Genomic DNA, 23,293 nt, shown 5'->3' with positions numbered 1-23,293 from the left:
GTTGCAGTGAGTGGAGATCGAGCCACTGCACTCCAGCCTGGGTGACAGAGCAAGACTCTGTCAAAAAAAATAGTTGCTATTTTAGCCTTTCTTTCTGAAATCATGGCTAGTGGCCTCATTCATCTGTTGAGGTTTTATATGAAAACAAAACCTTATATCATTGTGTGGAGAAACGTGCTGACCTTCTTTGTTGTGGGGTGAAAATGGCTTCAGCACACCCAGCAGCTGTTTTGCGTTCTCAAGAAGGGAGGCCCAAAGTAGTCCAATCGTAATAGGGTCTCTCAGAAACCCAGCCCAGCTACTCCCCTCCTTCGGGGGAGTTTGTGACCTTGCTACTCACAGCGTGGTCTATGGACCAGCAGCACTGGGGTTACCTGAAGCTTGTGTGAAATGCGGCATCCCAGGCCTGCTGCACCACGTGCATCAAAAGCAAACGTGTTCTTCCTATTGCTGAGAGACAGGAGGGATGGCAGCACAGGAGCAAAGCCAGCACTGTGATTGCCGTTAGGGACAGTGCCAGAGCACCCAGTCCCGAGCCCCACCATCGCCACCCCTTTTCCTTAATTACAGAATTCACTTGAAATTAAAAATCCCTGCTTCCTAAATACCCACCCTCTCCTCTGGCTTTCTTTTTAGCTGAGTTGGCTGCTCTCGCCTCTTCTTTCACCCGCTCCTGGCAGCACAGCAATCCCTGCAAGTTACTCGGACCCTCAGGACTCATCATTCAAGTGCAGTGGAGGACCATGAAGATGGCAGGGAAAACCAAAGGAAGCTCAGGGGGCCCATCGTGGTCTCTCCTTGGTGCCAGTGTTAGAAGGAAGAATTGGCGCTCACTCGGTCCTGCTGTGTGTGGGAGTCTCTTCCGCACCCGGCCCTATCTTGTCAATCATCACCACTTGGTTGAGCATTTCCAGACTTTGTTCCCAGGCTTTGTTTCCTGGCCCTTGACAATAAACAGAACAGTCTCCCTGAGCCTTTCACACCACATAGACCCCTCAGGATGAATTGCTCGAGCAGCTCCTGCTGATGCTGGGCCTTGGAAAGAGGGGGCCAGTGGGGAGGGCCCACCCCTGAGCTGAGAGCTCCCTTTATGAAGGCAAGTCCAAACCCTAGCGATTTGGGGGTCAGCAGGGGAGAAAGCAGGGCTGAAGGCGTAGAGGGGGCACCCTGCACTTCATGCCTGGGGCAATGCAACAACAAAGGTGTCAGGCATGTGGACACACGCCTAGAGGAAGAGTGCTGTGCACCCTCAAAGCCTGGTCTGAGGATCAGCAAACCAGCCTCTCTGGGAAGCTTGTTGGAAAGGCCAACTCTCAAGCCCCTCCCCACCCCTGGTGCACCAGAACCTTCAGTCTGACCTAGCCCTGGGTGACTCCCCTGCTCCTGACATCTGGGAGGAGCTGCCTGCAGTACTGGCTGTCAATCTGCCTGATTGTCAGCACCACCTGGAGAGCCGGAGGAGTTCTGAAAAGACAGATCTCTGGGCGCTTCCATCTCTGGGATTGTGACTCAGTAAGTAAGGGATGAGGCACAATCATTTATATCTGTGTTTTTAAAGCTCCCCCAGTGTTCTGGATGCTTAGCCAGGCTTGGGACACTCTCTCTGCTCTTTGGGTATCTTACAGGTAAGAAAGATGTCATTGTAAGCTTTTGTCCTGGAAACACATTCATTCCAAACATATGGAAAGAACTTACTAGGCCGTGTGTGGTGGCTTATGCCTGTAATCCCAGAGCTTTGGGAGTTCGAGGTGGGCGGATCTCTTGAGCCCAGGAGTTTGAGACCAGCCTTGACCTCCTTGACTTCTGGGGAGTTGATGAGGGACCTGGACACTGTCACAGTGGTTTTTTGTTTCCCTTTGTGTACAGTTCTGAGTTCATTAATTATGTATCAGGGTTTGGAATAAGCTCATATAAATATTTCAGGTCCTAAAATAGCTGTGACAGTGTCACTGATCTGCCCCTGAGCTGAACATCCACTCCCCCCACTGCCATTTTAATCCTCCAGTCACATGAGGGAGGATAGGAGTCTGTGTGAACGTCTTTCTCACTCGTGTTCAAAGATCATATCTGCCTGTCTCATCTGTCAAGAGTGTAGATTTTGTTGTAATGGTGGATTCAAAATAGACAAAACATGTGGTCATTGTACTTGGCAAACAGCTTTTCACGTCAGGATGCTTCCGCCCCCGGCTCAGGACTGGTCCAACTGTGTGATGAATGTGGCTCAGTGCAGGTGCCCAGTCTGCCGCCCTCAGCCCCACGGCTGCAGTGTTAGAATAGCCGTGCCATGGGCACACAGTGCTGGTGACATGGGGAATGTGGAATAACAAATACTTAATCCACATGTGCTTATAGAAAAAACTTTATACAATAAAAACAGACAATTGTTAGATTTACATCTTTTTCTGTCACTATATATAAAAGGAATCAAGAATTTTCATGCCGCTTCCAGGTATTCTTGAGACTGGTATATCGTTTCTTTTTGAAAAGTGCATTATTGCATAACAACACCTAGATAAATATATTTTTATATTTTTATGTATTTATAAGTATATTTTAGCTGAAAAATATCAATAGTATACATAGCTTATAGTACAGTTTGGGAATTATTGATATATATGGTAATAATGCATTGTTGGGGATGATTTAAAATTATATTAGGATATTAGGAGCCCAATATAGCAATCCAAATTGAGATCCTCTTGTCTAGTATCCTGTAAAATGGCAAAATATCAAATCTAGAAAACAGATAAGAAATGAATTTTAAGATAAAGATACAACAGATTTTCTATTTTTACAAAATCATTATTTATTTTCAAAAATATGTTTTAGAATTCAAGTTGTTAATTTAAAAAGTACTTATTTCATAATACAGTGAACAAAACTGGCTGTTAGAGAAAACACCTCATCTTGCTGTCCCCAAATCTTGCAGCTTTTCAAAGTTTCAGAATTTTGTAAAATATTTTGAATAGCCCAGACTTTCTGATAATGGGTATAGCCTTTCAAAGTAGTAGAATTGACAAGCTTTTAATTTAGCCAATCTTATTTTATAAAGTGTTGACTTTTCACTGTAGACTAATAGCAAACAGTTTGTAAAGAAATGTAAATTAAAAATGTAAATAAATAAAATAGGTTTATTAGTTTTCAAAAAATTTATTTAAAAGGAAGGGGCAATGTTGAATGGAGTAAGGAAGTATTTGAAAATGTATTTTGTGAAAGAAATCAATGCACGTTCGCACGCGCGCACACACACACACACACACACAGCCCTCAAAAGCAGAACTCCAACAATGCAGCTGTTGTTCCTTTGCAGCAATATTTACCTCACCTTGAGTGAGGACCATGCTGCTTAAAAGTGTAACTTTCAAATGTAAACTTAAACACCTTGTAAACACCTTGCCTATGTGTAAACTTAAACACCTTGCCTATGTCTGGTGATTAAAAACTAAGTTCTACTCAGCTCATGTAATGCCCCTGACCTCCAGCAGACAGAGATTCTAGGTTATTCCTTGTGGGCAAATGTGTCCGTGGATCACTGGATCAGGGACTGTTGAATCAGATGTGTGTCCCTCTCTACATGTCATGGTTTGTAGAGATCAAAATTTTGCCTGAGAACTCCCTGGGCGATGTCATCTCCAGCTATGAGCTCCAGGGCAATGCTGTCTGGGATGAGGGTCTGGGGTGACCTGAGCTCCTGGAGAAAGCTGGGTGTACTTAAGCACTCTATGAAGACTGTATGTGGTGGCAACGCTGTTGGAGTACCCCATGGGTAGCCTAGAAAAGAAGTACCATGTCCCATTGCAGGTGAAGGTGAATTAGGGCAGAGAGGCTATTGAAGTAGGCACAGAACAGAACATGATAGCCGCATCTAAAACAGTAAAATCTTTACCAGTTGTTGATTGGATGGGGTCAGTAAGTTCTTTAATACTGGCTATTGGGTATAGGGGCCTTAATGAAAGGATTACAATCTTAAGGTTGCAGTAAACCACCGTGAAGCACCATTTATTTTTTTTCCAGGCTTAAGCACAGGCAAGATTGAGCTGTCAATTGGAGAAGCAGTGGAGAGAACCACCCTTTTATTAATAAGGTTTTACATATTAAGTTTTAAACTTGAAGGTCCTATACATCTGAATTGGGTCTCTCCCAAAATTACATATTGAAGCCCTTACCCCCAGTACCTCAGAATGTGCCCGTATTTACAGATACAGCCTTTAAAGGGTGTGATTAAGTTAAAATGAGACCATTAAGGTGGGCCCTAATCCAACATGACAGGTGTCTTTATAAAAGAAGCAATTTGGAGACATAAAGAGACTTCAGTGCTGGGTGTGCCCATAGGAAAGGTCATCTCGGGTCAAGAGAGAGGCCTCAGAGAAACCAAATCCCCCACACCTCAGTCTTGGAATTCCAGCCTCCAGAACAGTGAGGAAATACATTCTGATTGTTAAAATCACCCAGGCTCTGGCAGCCCTAGCAGACCAACACATCTGGCTATAACTTGCAGAGTCATATGAACTATTTTAACTGGGGATCTACAAGGTCCAATTTGTCTCACAGTCATAGTCATAGTCATATTATTTTAACTGGGGACCTCCAAGGTCCAAGCCAATTTATAAGTGCCAAAGACTTAATTGAATCATATTTATTATTCACTGTGTTAGAGCATATTTTAGGGCAATGAGTATTATGCCTATGCGAAATTTAGGCAAAGCTACAGTTAAAATAAAGCATGCCTATTTTTCCTCTATAGTTATTTTGCCAGGATTACAGGCATTGCAATGTTCATCACAGGTATAACTGTAACTTGAGTCCCAGCATTGGCTAAGTTCATGAAGCTTTGTCAATTGGTGCATTTTAGCATTTGTTAATCTGGAGCCCATGCTGTACGGGCACAAAAGACAATCAGGGCCCTTTTTATCTCTTTGTTATATAAATCCTTATAGTAAATTTTGTGTTTCCAATTGGGTCAAGTTATGGACCTTTGTTTCATTACATATTTATGTTACTGGGAAGGGGTCCTGATCCAGACCCCAACAGAGAATTCTTGGATCTCGTGCAAGAAAGAATTTGAGGCGAATCCATGAAGTGAAAGCAAGTTTATTAGAGAAAGCAAAGGAATGAAAGAATGGCCACGCCATAGGCAGAGCAGTGGCATGGGGTGCTCAACTGCTTGTACTTATCGTTACTTTTTGATTATATACTAAACAAGGGGTGGATTATCCATGAGTCTTCCAGGAAAGGTGTGGGCAATTCCTGGAATTGAGGGTTTGTCCCCCTTTTAGACCATATAGGGTAACTTCCTGACATTGCCATGGCATTCCTAAACTGTCATGATGCTGGTGGGAGTGTCTTTTAGCATGCTAATGCATCATAATTAGCATACAATGAGTAGTGAGGACAACCAGACATCACTTTCATCACCATCTTTGTTGTGGCTGGCTTCTTTGCCGCAACCTGTTTTATCAGCAAGGTCTTTGTGACCTGTATCTTGTGCCGACTTCCTATCTCATGCTGTGACGTAGAATGCCTACCTTCCTGGGAATGCAGCCCAGTAGGTCTCAGCCTCATTCAAGATTCTCCAGGCTTAAGGGTGGGGCCTAAATTACCCAGGACCTATTCAAGATGGAGTTGCTCTGGTTCAAACACCTCTGGTATTTATATTAAAATATATAGACTTTTATTTTGGTGTCTAGGCCTGCCCTCTCCCTCATTTCTGGGCTTCTGGCTGCCTAAAGCTGAGGTTTTGAGTTACTGTCTCTGGCTGACAACTCAAAGTGTGGACCTCCTAAGGGATTACAGGAGGCAGGGTGTGGGGTGGGAGTAACAGGCGGCCCAGCCTTTTCCCAGGATCTCCAATCCCCTCCCAGGGAGCCCTGGCAAATTGAGCTCATGTTGTCCATGGCTTATGAGTGAGACCAGATCCAGGACTCGCTGATGGGCCACCTAACTGGACCTGGGCTGTATGCAAACATCCCAACCTGGAGGGCTCCAGCACCACAGTGAAGCCCTTGCCTTTGGCTGATCCCACCACCATCTGCAATCCTTCCCTTTTCTGCATGACACAGCCTAGGGTCTCTGCTAATCCAAAGCACAGGTTTCAGCCATTGCCACCTTTAATTCCTCCTGGAAGAGAAGCAGCCCAGAAAATCAGCAACCTGGGGAGGACCAGGGGCAGGGCAGAGGCCACAAGGACAGCCAAGGTGCCTGCCAGTTCCTACCTAACATGAAGATGAAAACCACCAATTCCAGAACAGCCCCCAGTGTGGCCCTGTGGCTCCCCTATGGCATCAGCAGCAGTGTGGGCACCATAAGAAGCCAGTGGCCACCAGGGCACGTCCCCCAAGGACGTCCCTTGAGTTTTTAGTATTTGTTAAAGTTAACCTCATTTGTGGTGCTTTGCTTCAGAAGGATTATTTCTGGTGCATGATGAGGTGCGAATTTCTGATGAAAGCTTCCCCACTTTCTAGGCGTTCATGGGGTTTTTAGTGAGGATGCATTTTCTAGTGTCTAATGTTGTGTGACTTCTTGCTGAAAGCTTTCCCACAGCTGCTCCACTGATAAGGCTTCTTACCTGTGTGTATTCTCAAATGCATAGCAAGGGTTGAGAACTGAGAGAAAGCTTTCCCACATTCATTACAACCATAGGGCTTCTCACCTGTATGGCTTCTCACACGCACTGTGAGAGATGAGCTCTGAGAGCTCTGAGCTCTGAGAGAAGCCTTTTCCACAGGCATTGTATTTGTGAGGTTTATCACCTGGATGAATTCTCACATGTAGAATAAGTGATGTTCGCTGAGAGAAGGCTTTTCCACATTCGTTACATTCATAGCGTTTCTCTCCACTGTGAAGGTTCTGATGTTGTATGAGGTACTTCTTCTAAACAAAGGTTGTTCCACATTCACCACATTCCACATTTAAAAGTCTTCTCTCCAATTTGCATTTTGTCATGCTCAGTAAGGTTGGATTTACCACTAAAGGTTTTTCCACACTCCTTACATACATAGGGCTTCTCTCCTGTGTGAGTTCTCTGGTGTCTGATGAGGTTTGTCTTCTGAATGAAAGCTTTCCTGCAATCTTTACTTTCAAAAGATTTTTCTCCAGTGTGAATTTTCTGGTGCATAAGGAGGTTTTCCTTCTGGCTAAAGGATTTTCCACATTCAATACATTCGAAAAGCTTCTCACCGGCACGGGAGTTCTGATGTTTAATGACATACTCCTTTTGGCTAAAGGCTTTTCCACACTTGTTACATTCAAAAGGTTTCTCTCTCATGTGAAAATGCTCATGCTCAGTGAGGTTTGATTTGCGGCTGAAAAATAGCATAGCTTACAGGCAAAGGGGTTTTCCCCACTGTAAATTCTCTGCCAGCTGAGGTGTGACATCTGAATGGAAGCTTTCCCATATTCACAAGGTTTCTCTCCAGTACAAATTTCTTGATGAATGAGGATGGACTTTTGACTTAAGATATTTCCACATCTCTTACATTTATGAGGCTTCTCTGTGTGTGACCTCCTAAATGCAGAGTAAGGGATACGGTTTGAGAGGAAATGTTATCACACACAGTACATTCAATGCTTTCTCTCCAGAAAAATTTTCTGTTATTCAATAAAGTATTGCTATCTTCACTGGTTTCTCTCCAGCATGAATTTGCTGCTTCTCAGTGAGGTTTGTCCTCTAGCTAAGGGCTTGTCAATATTCCTTAGATGCACAGGGTTTCTCTTCAGCATGACTTCTATGTTCAATGCAATGTGGACATCTGAGTAAAAGTTCCCCCACATTCAGTAAATTCATAGGGCTTCTCTCCAGTATGAACACTCTGGTATCAGATGAGGTACAAATGTTTAAACCAAAGGTATTTGCACTTAAAGGGGGTTAATACCATAAGGAGTAAGCTGTGGTAGAGAAGCTCCCAACTAACTCCCTTGATGATTCTTTCCTACACAAGCTCCCTCATTATTTCAGTCCAAGTTGTGATTCAAACTCAAAACTTCAAAAAGGTGTGGCCTTAAAAGAAATAAGGTCTGAGAATAGAGGAAGTATTTTTTCATATATTCAAAGCTCTTTTCCTCAGTCTTTACTGGAAATGGATCAACATGCCCCCCAAGTCCTTGTGCCTGTCTATCTCTTCATCATCTTCTCGGGCTTCTTCTAAAATGGAATATAAAGAACCATAGCACAAAGGAGTTAATTCATAAACTACCCAGAACCATGGCTGGCACATGGTAAGCCCTTCATCTTGCCTTTGTACTGCCATCACTTTTATTTGTGAAATTTCCCATTACAAGCAATAAAACATCAGACTGTGCTTTTCTGAGATTAACTCTGGTAGCCCATTTCCCAATATGAAAAGCATTTATATTATTAATGCTTCCAACTAAATCATGAGAAGGGAACCCTACTTCAGGTGATCTAGGTAGAAAAATAACATAAATGGGTCCACAAAGCTGAGAGTACTCTTGAAAAATAACCTTTCTATTTCAGAATTTAGCAAGTTGCATAACAAATAATGAAGAATTGTTAAATAGAAGAAAAAGATGACTACATAAATATTAGAAAGTCCACCTGGGATGCCAAAGAAGAAAAATACTGCTCATATTTCTATTTATTTATTTATTTACTTATTTATTTATGAGACAGAATTTCACTCGTTACCCATGCTGAAGTACAGTGGTGCGATCTCGGCTCACTGCAACCTCCGCCTCCTGGGTTCAAGCCATTCTCCTGCCTCAGCCTCCCATGTAACTGGGATTGCAGGCATGCATCACCACACCTGGTTAAATAATGCTCATATTTAAAAGAAAGAGAATAGACCAACCAACAAGTGCTTCCTCCCAAAACCCCATGAAAATGATAAGAAAGGGGAAAGTGGTACAAACACACAAGAAAAAAAAATACAGAAGAGACACTGGTACACAACAACAGATACTAACAGATTTTTCAATAATGGAAAGGATATGGAAGATTTCAGTGCACAGCAGAGTTATCTGAGGAAACTCAAATAATGAAAATGTACTGCGGAAGAGAACGCCAGTGATTTGTACCACAAAATATCAGAAAGACTCAGAAAATGAAGGGAATTAGGTTTTTCAAAAGGAATAAAAGATGGTGGCTGAAAAAAAGTGTAAGGAGCAGTTGAATACGCAATGTCCTCTCATGAGAAAAAAGGACTGGTCACACCTTTATACGAAATGGAAGTTTATCCTTGCAGAAATTTAATCAGAGCTCAGGAGCATTCAGGAAATGAGATGACAGGAATGAGCTTCTATACGGAAATCAGAGATTAAACCTACATATATGGTAAGACCTGCAGCACCATTCTGCAGATGAAGACAAAAGATGCTGGCAATGAGGTGTATACACCTACGGGCAGGATATAAGAGGATCCTTCTCTGGAGAAACTGAAAAGCCCACAATGAACCTCATTAGCAGCCTGGCCAACATGGTGAAAACCCATCTCTACTAAAAATACAAAAAATTAGCCTGGGGTGGTGGTGTGCATGTGTAGTCCCAGCTGCTTGGGAGGCTGAGACATGAGAATTGCTTGAATCTGGGAGGCAGAGGTTGCAGTGAGCTGAGATTACACCATTGCACTCCAACTCCAGCCTGGGTGACACAGCAAGACTTACAAAAACAAAACAAAACAAACAAATAAAACCTCATTAATATGCCCCTCCAAGATGAAAAATGCCACTTTTATTCATATTTCATTGGCTAAAACAAAGGACTTGGCCATGGCTGAGTTCACTGGAGTCAGACAGTATAATCCTTCTGCAAGACGGAGACCAATTATTTTTGTTGTTGTTCTTTGAATATTTCCTCCAGTGAGTTTTCTTTTCTTTGTTTTATTTTTTGTTTTGTTTTTGGAACTTCTTTTACTCAGCTTTTTGTTTCCTTGGTGTATCCTCTGAATTTGTCATTGAAACTTCTACCATGAAATGACACTTTTCATTTGTGATCCTATTTTATTGGTCAAGCGAGCACCTAGCCATGACTGAGTTTGCTGGGGTGAGGCAGGCTATGCCTTCTGGAACAAGGTGCCTTCTTGTTCCAGAGATAAATGGTTCACTAAGCATTTCACTTTTCAGTCACTGAAGCCTACCAGATATGAGCATCCAGGTACAAAAGAGCTTATGATCACCTTTTAGTGAGCTGTTAACAAATATTCCACTAATTCCACTAACATGAAAGACATCAAAATCAAGAGAAGAAAACTATGAGGAAATAAAGGCAAGGCCAAGCAAACAACACTAAAACCAATCAGGAATAGGTAAAAGATATTTTGTCAGTTAAACAATAACAGGATTTTGTAAGCAAGAAATGGAAAGGAAAGTTCCCTTAGAAATTAAGACTGTGAGAGAGGGACCAAAAAAAAAAAAAAAAAAAAAAGATAAAGTGGAGCATATCCACATTCACCAATAAGAAGGCACCTTGTTCCAGAAGGCATAGCCTGCCTCACCCTAGCAAACTTAGTCATGGCTAGGTGCTCACTTGGCCAATAAAATAGGATCACAAATGATAAGTGTCATTTATGGTAGAAGTTTCAATGACAAATTCAGAGGATACACCAAGGAAACAAAAAGCTGAGTAAAAGAAGTTCCAAAAAACAAAACAAAACAAAAAAAAAAACAAAGAAAAGAAAACTCATTGGAGGAAATATTCAAAGAACAAAAAAACTGCCTCTACTGTAAGTCAAAGGGCCCACTTGAGTGAGAATAAGACCCATACCTAGACACATTACCATACATTTCAAAACAGAAAATATGGAGGTTATAAATGTTCTCAGAAAGAAAGAACAAGGCTGGACATGGTGGCTCACACCTGCAATCCCAACACTTTTGGAGGCCAAGGTGGGAGAATCTCTTGAGCCCAGGAATTTAAGACCAGGCTTGACAACATAGTGAGACCCCATCTCTACAGAAAAAAAAAGTAGAGTTTCTGAGACCAAACAGTCTAAGAACAGCTGCTCAAAATATTCATTCAGCAAATACTCGTCTCCTTACCATGTGCATAGCACAGTTCTAGGCTCTAGGGATAAACAGTATTGAACAACATTGGTATCTTCTGCTCTCATCAAGTTTACATTCTAGTGGAAATAAGAATAGAGATGGTTTGTTAAAAAGCAATCCAGGTATAGTGGCTCCCGCATCTAATCCCAACACTTTGGGAAGATGAAGCAGACAGATCACTTGAGGTCAGGAGTTTGAGACCAGCCAGGCCAACGTAGTGAAACCCTGTCTCCACTAAAAATAAAAAATTAGCCATGGCAAGGTGCGGTGCTCGTGCCTGTAATCCCAATGCTTTGGGAGGCTGAGGTGGGCGGATCACCTGAGGTAAGGAGTTCAAGACCAGCCTGGCCAACATGGTGAACCCCATCTCTACTAAAAAAAAAAAAAAAAAAAAAAAAATAGCTGGTCTTTGTGGCAGGTGCCTGTAATCCCAGCTACCTGGGAGGCTAAGGCAGGAGAATCACTTGAACCCTGGAGGGGGAGGTTGCAGTGAGCTGAGATCACACCAGTGCACTCCAGCCTGGGTGACAGAGTGAGACTCCATCTCAAATTAAAAAAAAAAAAGTTTTAAGTGCTATGGAAAAAAAATTAGGGAAGTGGTAAATAGTTTCAATTTCAGATAGGATGATCTCTGACAAGGCAAGAATCATGTCAAGACATTAAGATAATGAAATTAAGATAATGATCCTTACAGGTATATGGGGAGAGAACTTTCTTTTGTCTTCTTTCTTTCTTTCTTTTTCTTTCTTTCTTTTTCTTTCTTTCTTTCTTTCTTTCTTTCTTTCTTTCTTTCTTTCTTTCTTTCTTTCTTTCTTTCTTTCTTTCTCTTTCTTTCTTTCTTTCTTTCTTTCTTTCTTTCTTTCTTTCTTTCTTTCTTTCTTTCTTTCTTTCTTTCTTTCTTTCTTTCTTTCTTTCTTTCTTTCTTTCTTTCTTTCTTTCTGTCTCTCTCTCTCTCTCTTTCTTTCTTTCTTTTTTTTTTTTTTGACAGAATTTTGCTCTTGTTGCCCAGGCTGTAGTACAATAGCACCATCTTGGCTCATCGCAACCTCCACCTCCCGGGTTCAAGTGATTCTCCTGCCTCAGCTACTCTCTCAAGTAACTGGGATTACAGGCACACACCACCGGGTTCAAGCGATTCTCCTGTCTCAGCTACTCTCCTGAGTTGTTGGGATTACGGGCGTATGCCACCACGCCCAGGTACTTTTGTATTTTTAGTAGAGATGGGATTTCACCAAGTTGGTCAGGCTGGTCTCGAGCTCCTGACCTCAGGTATCCACCCGCCTTGGCCTCCCAAAGTGCTGGGATTACAGGCGTGAGCCACCACACGTGGCCTGGAGGAAAAACTTTCTAAGTAGAAATTAAACAAATTCACAGGCCCAGAAGAAGATCCTGCTGAGCCTCAGTGACACTGATACTTATCAAATACGATGTCCTTCATGTCCTTCTTTGGCTTAGCCTGACCCCCTCCTATGATTTTTTTAATTTACTTTTTAAGAGACAGGGTCTCACTGTTGCCCAGGTTGGAGCACAGTGGCACAGTCATAGCTCAGTATAGCATTGAATTCCTGGGCTCAAAGTGATACTTCTACCCCAGGTTCCTGAGTAGCTAGGAACATAGGCATAGGCCACCACACCCTACTATTTTTAAAAACTTTTCGTATAGATGGGGGTCTCATTATGTGACCCAGGCTAGTCTCCAACTCCCAACCTCAAATCAAGCAATCCTCCTACCTCCCCATCTACCTAAATGCTGGGATTTCAGGTGTGAGCTGATATACCTGGTGCTTATCTTTTAACATTTTTAGAATCTATACATCTTCCTGGAAGTGGCTCCCAGAATGTGCTCTCTTTATTTCAGAGATGGAGTCTTGCTCTGTCCCCCAGGCTGGAATGCAGTGGCACCATTTCAGCTCACTGCAACCTCCACCTCCCAGGATCAGGTGATTCTCCTGCCTCAGTCTCCCAAGTAGCTGAGATTACAGGTGCATGTCACCCCGGCCAGCCAATTTTTGTATTTTTAGTAGAGATGGGGTTTTGCCGTGTTGGCCAGGGTGGTCTTGAACTCCTGACCTCTGATGATCTGCCCGCCTTGACCTCTCAAAGTGCTGAGATTACAAGTGTGAGCCACCACACCTGACCAGAAAGAAAAGTTTAGATTTTTAAGATATAGGAACCAGATGCAAAGCTTGAAACTTGATTATATCCTGGAATTTTAAAAATGATGAAAGGCATTCTGGGGACAATTGGAAAAACGTGAACAAAGACTGGATCATCTATAATATTAGGACAATATGGTTAATCTTCTAAGGTGTGATAATGGCATTTCGTTATACGGGGAGCACCTTTTTTTTTTTTTTCTTTTTGAGACAGAGTCTCGCTCTGTTGCCCAAGCTGGAGTGCAGTGCTGCGATCTCAACTCACTGCAACCTTGACCCCTGGATTCAAGTGATTCTCCTGCCTCAGCCTCCCAAGTAGCTGGCATTACAGGCATGCGCCACCACACCTGACTAATGTTTGTATTTTTAGTAGAGACGGGGTTTCACTATGTTGGCCAGGCTTGTCTCCAACTCCTGACATCTGGTGATCTGCCCTCCTCCACCTCACAAGGTTATGGGATTAGAGGCATGAGACACTACGCCTGACCGGGAGCTCCTTTTTTTGGTAGAAAATACATATTTAATTTCTTAGGAGTGAAACATCATGATGTCTCAGCACAAAAAATAAACGCATGGATACGGACATATAAAAGCATGGCAAAATATTAATTATTGTATCCACATGATGGGTACATAAGAGATTGTTTTACTGTTCTTTCAGCACTTGTTATGTTTAAAGATGTTCATATGAAATAATAATTGAATGGCTGGGCATGGTGGCTCACACCTGTAATCCCAGCACTTTGGGGCCAAGAGTTTGAGACCAGCCTGGCCAACATGGCGAAACCCCGTCTCAACTAAAAATACAAAAAAATAGCAGGTGTGGTGGCTCATGCCTGTAGTCCCAGCTACCTAAGAGGCTGAGGCAGGAGAATCACTTGAACCCACGAGATGGAGGTTGTAGTGAGCCCAGATTGCACCACTGCACTCCAGCCTGGGTGACAGAACGAGACTATGTCTCAAAGAAAAAAATAAAAAGAAAGAAAAGAAAAGAAAAAAAAAAAGAACTGGTCAATATTTCCACACAAAAAATTCATAGATTTAACAGCATCTCATGAGTTCTCAAACTACTGATCAGAAAAACCAAACATGGATCTTACTTTCAACAGGATTATAATGCAGACGATAGACAGAAAAATCCAAAAACATGTTTAAGATGTCATTTACTGAGGACTCGTAAGTTCCTCTGGAAAACATGAAGTCATGGACAAGCAGAAGGAAGATGAAAAAAAGGCAGAAGTAACGGAAACATTTTGATGAAAATTGTATTCAAGTTTGTATAAGAAGTACGTACATAAATAGAATATTTCATAATCAAACACCAAGATTCAAAACATTTTATAAAAAGAAAGAAATATGTTCATATTCATTAGTCACACAATTTGTATGTTGTTTTTCCTTTTTCTTTTTTTTGAGATGGAGTCTCACTCTGTGGCACTGGCTGGAGTGCAGTGACACAGTCTTGGCACAGTGCAACCTCCGCCCCCCAGGTTCAAGCGATTTTCTTGCCTCAGCCTCCCAAGTAGCTGGGTTGATAGGTGTGTGCCACCATGCCCAGTTAATTTTTGTATTTTTAGTAGAGACAGGGTTTTACCATGTTGGCCAGGATGGTCTCCATCTCTTGACCTTGTGATCTGCCCACTTTGGCCTCCTAAAGTGCTGGGATTACAGGCATGAGCCAACACACCTGGCCTTTAAATATTATTTATACAATGATCATATTTACAATATTATAGTTTATTATTGTTGTCACTTAATTGATGAGTTTATTATTATATTTATAATATGGGTTTATAATATGACTGGTTTTCATTCATTTACTCATTCAAATATGCTTTGAAAACAATGTGCAAATTCTTTTTTAAAAAAAAAATTATATGTCACAGGATGGTGTTGCATGTCATGTACATAAATTGGTAACCAAAGCCTGCAGCTAAGAAAGGGATCAAGGACCCTTCCTTTTCCTTTTCTTTTCTTTTCTCTTTTCTTTTCTTTTCTTTTCTTTTCTTTTCTTTTCTTTTCTTCTCTTCTCTTCTCTTCTCTTCTCCTCTTTCTTTCTCTTTCTTTCTTTCTTTCTTTCTTTCTTTCTTTCTTTCTTTCTTTCTTTCTTTCTTTCTTTCTTTCTTTCTCTCATTCCTTTTGAGATGGAATTTCACTCTTGTCGTGCAGGTTGGAGTGCAATCATTCCTTTTGAGATGGAATTTCACTCTTGTCGTGCAGGTTGGAGTGCAATGGCACAATCTTGGCTCACTGCAACCTCTGCCTTCCTGGTTCAAGTGATTCTCTTGCCTCAGCCTCCCAAGTAGCTGGGATTACAGGCACGTGTCACCACCACGCCCAGCTACTTTTTATATTATTAGTAGAGATGGGGTTTACCATGTTGGCCAGGCTGGTCTGGAACTTCTGACCTCAGGTGATCCCCCCGCCTCAGCCTCCCAAAGTCCCGGGATTACAGGCATGAGCAACCACACCTGGTCAAGAACCCTACTTTCTAGCGTCAGGGGACTGTGGCATGGGCCTACTAGGGGAACCACTTTTTCAGAATGTGTGGGCATCACTCCACCAGCCCCAACCCCACAGTGCTGGCTATAAGGAAAGGCCTAGAGGAAGACCAATCTGGCCTGTTGTGGGAGCCGAGGGAGCTGCTTCCCTTTTTCAAGCCAAGGGAGGCAGGCCTCTGGGAAACCCTTGTCGAGGTGGCAGGATGTGGGCTCTATAAGCTCCTGGCTTGTTTAAGAACCAGTGAGCCCTCTAATTCAGTTGGATGCCGCAGTGTCCAGGGTGTGGGTGAACAGCCCTGGGGTGAGCTACTTGGTGAGGGCTGTGGGTAGAGAGAGGGCAAGACCCATCTTCGTGTCCCTTGGCCTGGAGTTTCAGTCCCAGCTGGGACATAAAATTGATTCTGCATATGCCGATGGTCCTAATAGTTTGCTACCAAGGATAGGTGAGTTTGGGAGCCTGTGACCATCGCTGAGTGGAACATCTGAGGCATGTAGCAGGATGCTGTGAGCTGGGGCAGGAAGATACAAGCCAAGAGTCTAAAAGGACCATCAATGGCTATGGGAGGTACACAGGAGGGGGCTCTCCTTAGAGGGCCTATTGGAAGCACCACTGGTCAGCACCAAGCCCATGCATAGTGCATTGCTGCAGGATAGGAGAGAATGTCTCCTTGCTGGGTCAAATGGGACAACAACTGTCTTTTGCTTCTTCCTCAGGCCCCAATACTGGTCTCATTCTGGTAATATTGAGGGAGAAGAAAGGATGACGGAATGATCACCAGAACTGTAAGTAGACAAAGCCCAGGTCTAATCTTGCCTGGTGAAGAGGACGAGGACTTCGAGTTTGGTATACTAAGAGCAAAACTTTCATAGCACTTACTTCCTGTGCCTGGCCCTCTTCTAAGCACCTTAATCATATTGACTCATTTAACCCTGGCAATATTCCTATGAGGTAGCTACTATCATTATCCCCATTTTACAGATGATGACACTGGGGCACAGAGGTTGAGTAACATGCCCAAAGCTCTCAGTTAGTAAGTGGCAGAGTTGGGATTCCAATCCAGGCAGCCAGCTTTCAGAATCTGTAGGTTTTCACTGAATAAGAATTAATCCAAAGGATTGAAATAAGGCTACTTAAAACAACAACAAAAACAACAATAAAAATGAGAAAACAAAAAATGACCAAGAAGTTATAGAACCAGAATGAAATATCATTAAGGGTGCTACTATCTAACAGGAAAGGGGGTTTGATGGAACATAATTAGTGGCAGGTTTTAGATACTGATATGTGCTTTGGTGGTGTCCCCACCTAAATATCGAACTGTAGGTCCCATAATTCCCATGTGTCATGGGAGGGACTCGGTGGGAGGTAATTGGATCATGAGGGCGGGTCTTTTCCTGCTGTTCCTGTTATAGTGAATAAGTTTCACATGATCTGATGGTTTTATAAAGGGAAGTTCCCCTGCACATACTCTCTCTTGCTTGCCTGCTGCCATTCAAGATGTGACTTTGCTCCTCTGCCTTCCACTATGATTGTGAGGCCTCCTCAGCCATGTGGAACTGTGAGTCAATTAAACCTCTTTCCTTTATAAATTACCTAGTCTCAGGTATGTCTTTATTAGCAGTATGACACCAGGCTAATACAGATAAAACAATATTCACCCTCAGTGAGTTGAGACTCCTTGGTGAGCCACTTTCTCACAGCCTTCTCTGTTTCTTCCTATGAGCTGTGAGGTAAGCACTGTTATTATTTTCATTTTACAGACAAGGAAACCGAGTTTTAGAGAGTTTAAATGATGTGCCCAAGGTCACCCACCTACAAGTGGTGAAGTTGGGTGTTTGAAGCAAGTTCTTTTGACTTTAGAACTTTAGTTTTGAATCTCTTCCTCCTGGAGGATGTCAATATGAAGCTCACATACATGTTACCATTTTTGGTCTAGTTGGCCTATGGAAGAAGGCACAGTGTAGAGCTACAATGTGATGGAGAAAGGTAAGAAGATTCATGAAACAGGTGTGACATTTTGAGTGGGTGGAGGGTAGATAGACCCAAAGTTACAACTCCTCAAAATAATTAAAAAGGACAGGACTAAGGACATTACTACACATTGCCAAACAATAATGGTGATGACACCATTTTGAGGCTTTATATAGCACCAGATTTGAAGGAAGCTTAGTTAACCTAAGCTTCATGGTAACCTTAGGAGAGAGGTGATATCTACTCCATTTTGTGGATGAAAACCCAAGGCTCAGAGACGTTAATTGACTTACCCAAGAATGCACAGCTCATAAAGAGGTAAGTACAGATTAAAATCAGGTTTGGCTGGTTCGAAACCTAATCCCTTTCCTCCAACATATGACTATTTTCAGAGCACCACTGTCGTCTTCCCTCATTTGATTCTCATGGTGATCTGAAGCAGAGAAGGGACTGTTATTCCCACTCTACACAGGGCATAACACTGCAAAGGCTGTGCCCAAAACTTCTCTCTGGAGCTCAGACCTGCAGATACAACGGTCTCATGGACATTTCTCCACTGAGATATCCCACAGATTCCTTAAGCCCACCACATCCAAAATGGAACGTATCATTTCATCTCCTTTTAAAATGATTGTCTGTATTCTTCCATTCATTCATTGATTCATTTAATAGATAGTTCCCATTCTCTGGGAATAAACAGTGAACACCACAGTAGCAAGAGACTCACTCTTCAGCCAGTTGCCTAAACCAGAAACCTAGAAATGTTCCTGGCTGACCCAACCCTCCACATCTAATCATTCATTGAGTTTCTGTATGTCTCCTACTAAATAGCTCTAAAATTTATCCATATCTCCCAGGGTTCTATTATCTCTTGGCTAGAATTTTTTTTTTTTTTTTTTTTTTTTTTTTTTTTTTTTTTTTTTTTAGACAGAGTCTCGCTTTGTCACCTAGGCTGGAGTGCAATGGCGCAGTCTTGGCTCACTGCAACCTCCGCCTCCCGGGTTCAAGCGATTCTCCTGCCTCAGCCTCCTGAGTGCTGGGACTACAGGCGTGTGCCATTGCACCCGGCTAATTTTTGTATTTTTGGTAGAGACGGGGTTTGGTCATGTTGGCCAGACTACTCTCGAACTCCTGACCTCGTGATCCGTCCACCTAGGCCTCCCAAAGTGCTGTGATTACAGGCATGAGCCACCGCACCTGGCTTGGCTAGAATATTATATCAGCTTCCAGATGTCTCATGTCTCCCTATTCCATTGTTTGTCCTCCTCTTCCTTCTCCTCTTCCAATGCACATTCCCTACTGCAAGTCTGAATGATCTTTCTAAAATGCAAATCTATGTCAATCCCCTGCACTGAATGTTCTTCAATAGCTTCTGAAACTGCTCAGGATGGCTTACAAGGCTCTAGGGCCTAGCCCCACCCACCTCTGAAGCCTCAGTTGTTACTGTTCTTCCTTGGCATTTTCTATTCAAGTTTTGCTGCACTCATTTTGATTTTTCGAGCTTCATCACAGCGGCTTTCACGCCCAGGATTTCATACATCCTGCTTCTTCTGGCAAAACATCCTTCTGATTCTTTTCACCTGGCTGATGCCTACACATTCTTCAGATCTCAGTTTAAATGGCTCCTCTTCAGGGAGGTCTTTTTTGACCCCATGGATTAGGTATTTGTTTCCTGTTCCAGCACATTCCCTATTTCACCAGCCACTGTTTGTTGATGTACTGACTTATTTAACAAATTTTTTCTGTGAAAACCAAATTGTCCTGCCCACCAATGACACATACTAACTGAACATATGAGCAAATGAATCAATGAATCAATGAACAGATGAAGGCCTAGAGTTACTAAAGACCATGGCAAAGTCTGGAAAGAGGAAGTGTCTCTGAGTCTCCAGCAGGGAATTTCAGGGGCCAATGATAACAGGTGATGTCAGACTCTTTTCTCAGCTGTAGGGTCTGCAAGGCAGCAGCCAGGTTGGTTTTGGCCCTTACTCTATACTCAGAGGGTGGCCTAACACCAAATAAGTACTTGTTGAATAAACCAATGAATGAAGGTATGAATGAGTGCTCGTAACTTTCCTGGGTTAAGAGGGATGAAAGGGTGTGTTTTGTCATACACGATTTTTGTCTGTGATGATTCTTCCTTCTAAAGTGTTTTCTGTAATAAAAGGTTGATATTTTTGTCAACTGATTCTGATCCTAGTTTCTTCAGAGTAGGGGGAGGAGGGGGAGACGAGTGGAGGAAGGAAGAGGGGATTTGGTATTACCTAGAAACTGGTTCTGTGCATTGATCTTTCTTTGGATGCAGGAGTAGGCTGCTTAGAGGAAGAAATGAAAGCTGTGTTGATTCTGCTTCTGGAAGGGAATTTAACAGCTGCTGCCAGGAGTCCTGAGGCAGTGGATTCTAGTTGATGGTTCAAGCTCTGATTTGGGGTAAAAAAGCATGAATATATCTACCTTGTTTAGAATGTTCCAGTTTTACCATTATCCGGAGATTGGAGAACTACAGGGGAGTGGAATATGAAGAAAAAAAAGTCTCTTTTTTGTTTTAAATTCTTGTGAGATTCATCTTCAACAAAAGGGGCACAGTTAAGTCAATGATGCCTCATCCATTGGGGGAATATTATATATCCATTAAAATAATTTATATTAATATAAAACAAGATTATGCTACGGTATTTAGTGCAGAATCTAAAATGAAATAAAACCAGAAAGACTCAGGACCCAAAGTTGTTGCTACAGAATAGTAATAACTGGGTTGATAAGCTCCCTGCCTGGGGCCTGGCTTACCTCTGCAGCACCATCTCTTATCTCTCCTCCTCCTGGAGGCCTCAGCCCTCTGCCCTCCAGTCACCCCAGTGCCATGTTTCACTCACAACTTCCCCACATTGCCACCCTTCCCATCTCCTGGACCACTTCCCTTGATTCGTTAGGTCTCAACTTAAATATCTCTCCCTCTGGAAACCCTTCCCTAAACCCAGAGTCCATGCAAGTGCCCCGAGGTCTCAACTTAAATGCCTCTCCCTCTGGAAACCCTTTCCTAAACCCAGAGTCCATGGAAGTGCCCTGAGGTCAAGCCCCTCCTACTTTCTTTTTGTACTTCCAGGTCATCACACTTAACACAAGGTCTCTAAGCCGTGAGCTCTGAGGGGAGGATGCAGTCATTGATTATAGTGTCACTAGCACAGTGCCTGGCAAAGTGTCAGTAAGTAAGAATATAGACCTGAAGGAAATAGGCCAGAGTGTTGCCAGTAGTTGCCTCTAAGTGGAGCAACTCATGCAGATTTTTATTCCCTTTTTCCAAGTTTTCTGTATTTTCTAAGATTTCCATAATAATCATGTATTACATTGATTGTTAGGATAGAAAATAACCCTTTAATTATCAAATATGTGGAGAAGGCATAAATATAGGCAACATCAAACATGTTTTCTATTTTAACAGAACAGTGGGATTTCACTTGCACTTTTTAGGTCTTTATCTGGGGCAAAACATACAAATGCATCTGAATTACAAACCCATGAAAGAGTGTGGTGAGACCTGCGGGCCATGCAGGGCTGTGTCATGACATTATGCCAGTGAGCTACATATACCAGGGAACTTCACCCTGTTAGGGATCAGGCTTTTCATCTCTCTGTTTTCAGCAACTCTCCCAGGGCTGGAGCAGAGAAGGTGCCTATTTACTAAATGTTTGCTAAATTCCTTGATAGCAGTTTCAGAGAAGGAGCTAACTTAAATTGATGCACAGAAAAGTGGAATGTATTTTGTGCCATTGTTCTGGAAATTTAGAGATGCACAGTAGGAAAAATTTCCCTCTGCCTTGAAATAGCACAATTGGAAGGTGTGTATGTGTAGTTATACTCCATTTATCTAGAGATAAGGTTTAAAGTGCCCTCAATTTTCCAGACTATGACTGAAAGCAGAAACAAGCCAAATAAATAAATAGGAATAAGAGAGAAATAAAACAAAAAGAAACCTGTGAGCATCCTGACAAGTTCACAAAGGCTGTCAAGTTCATGACCTGAAACCTCCAAGAGCTTCACATAGCCTCCCTCAGAACATGTTCACAGGTACCTTGGACACAATTCTAACAAGCACAGCCTTGATCCTAACAAGGGTCCCAAGTCCTCACATACTACGGGCATTTTCCAAAGGGGCGTGCTACCGTCCATGGTGTAAAGGCACTGGGACTTTTCTAATGGCACAACGTAAGCAACGAACATCAAAACTAGAACAGGCCTTTAAAGAACTTCTAGTGAGGTCCATCCCCTCCTTTTACAGATGAAGAAGCACAACTAGTGAGGTTAATGGCCCCAAATCACACAGCAATAAGGATGAAACTGTGACATATAATAAACACACAAGTAAACAAAAACCTCCCAGGCCCCTGACTCCCTGTATTAAAGCAACTGTAATCAAGGGTCATCATGACCAAATGAAAGGAAGGCAAAGGAGTAAGTGCTATATTTTAGAGTGATTCCCAGCAAACATTCTCTTACAATTTTTTAATTGGTTTTTTTTTTTTTTTTTTTTTTGAGACGGAGTCTCGCTCTGTCACCCGGGCTGGAGTGCAGTGGCCGGATCTCAGCTCACTGCAAGCTCCGCCTCCCGGGTTCACGCCATTCTCCTGCCTCAGCCTGCCGAGTAGCTGGGACTACAGGCACCCGCCACCTCGCCCGGCTTAGCTTTTTTTGTATTTTTTAGTAGAGACGGGGTTTCACCATGTTAACCAGGATGGTCTCGATCTCCTGACCTTGTGATCCACCCGTCTCAGCCTCCCAAAGTTCTGGGATTACAGGCTTGAGCCACCGCGCCCAGCTTTTTAATTGGTTCTTAAGAATGATTATCTTCAGTTACCTGCACTACTGACTTCTGGCAAAGTTCCACTGCCCGATATTGCTGGACAGAAAAAGAACTCCTTTATATATATTTCCGCCTATTGTTGCAAAATGGACTCCGTACTCTAGCTGGGTACCAGCTACACACGCGCACACACACACACACACACACACACACACACACTTTTTGTATCATCCCATTGAGCAGATAGCGTGCTATGTGAAGGCAGGCAGACTTGTTCATTTCTGTACAGTGCCTGGGGCGGTCGTTTTTCTGGATGAATGAATAAATGAACAAATGAATGAACCTGAAGATTCAGTAGTCAAGTTGTCCTATTTTTCAACACAGCACGCCCATATCTTGAGGCCAATTCTTAAAATCCATATGGTAGATGCATTTGGTATGACAGGAAGTAATTAAAACAAACCGTAAGCATTGCGGGAACGGTGGTCAACGCTTATTTTGATAACCCAACAAACAATGTGGAAACTGCATTTTTCCCTGTAAATAGGAGCATGCTGAATGGTGGAAATATAAAAAAAAAAAAAGAAAAAGAAAAGGAAAAACTTCAACACACTATGTAAATCCTAGGAGGAAAGAAAGAAATCACACAAAGCATTGATCTTTTACTTTTTTTGATGCAAGATTTACACACATGTAGTTTTGTGTTTCCTTTGCTAACTTACCTTTTCCTCCACAGATAACTGTTAAAATCATTCTCCCACTTAGTTCTCTTATTTAGTACCTTCTTAAAATTCAAGCTATTATTTCTTTTTTTTTTTTTTTTTTTTTTTTTTGAGGCGGAGTCTCGCTCTGTCGCCCAGGCTGGAGT

At 42.5% G+C, this 23,293-nt stretch overlaps 1 pseudogene; it reads right to left on the bottom strand.

The window, feature by feature from the left end:
* Positions 1-6,358: 6,358 nt before the first annotated feature.
* Positions 6,359-7,389, bottom strand: LOC105473129 (zinc finger protein OZF-like; annotated as a pseudogene).
* Between the last annotated feature and the right edge of the window lie 15,904 nt (positions 7,390-23,293).

The sequence above is a fragment of the Macaca nemestrina genome, unplaced genomic scaffold (genome assembly GCF_043159975.1).
Source record: "Macaca nemestrina isolate mMacNem1 unplaced genomic scaffold, mMacNem.hap1 Scaffold_46, whole genome shotgun sequence".
Classification (NCBI taxonomy): Eukaryota; Metazoa; Chordata; class Mammalia; order Primates; family Cercopithecidae; genus Macaca; species Macaca nemestrina.
This window is presented reverse-complemented; position numbering and strand designations above follow the sequence as displayed.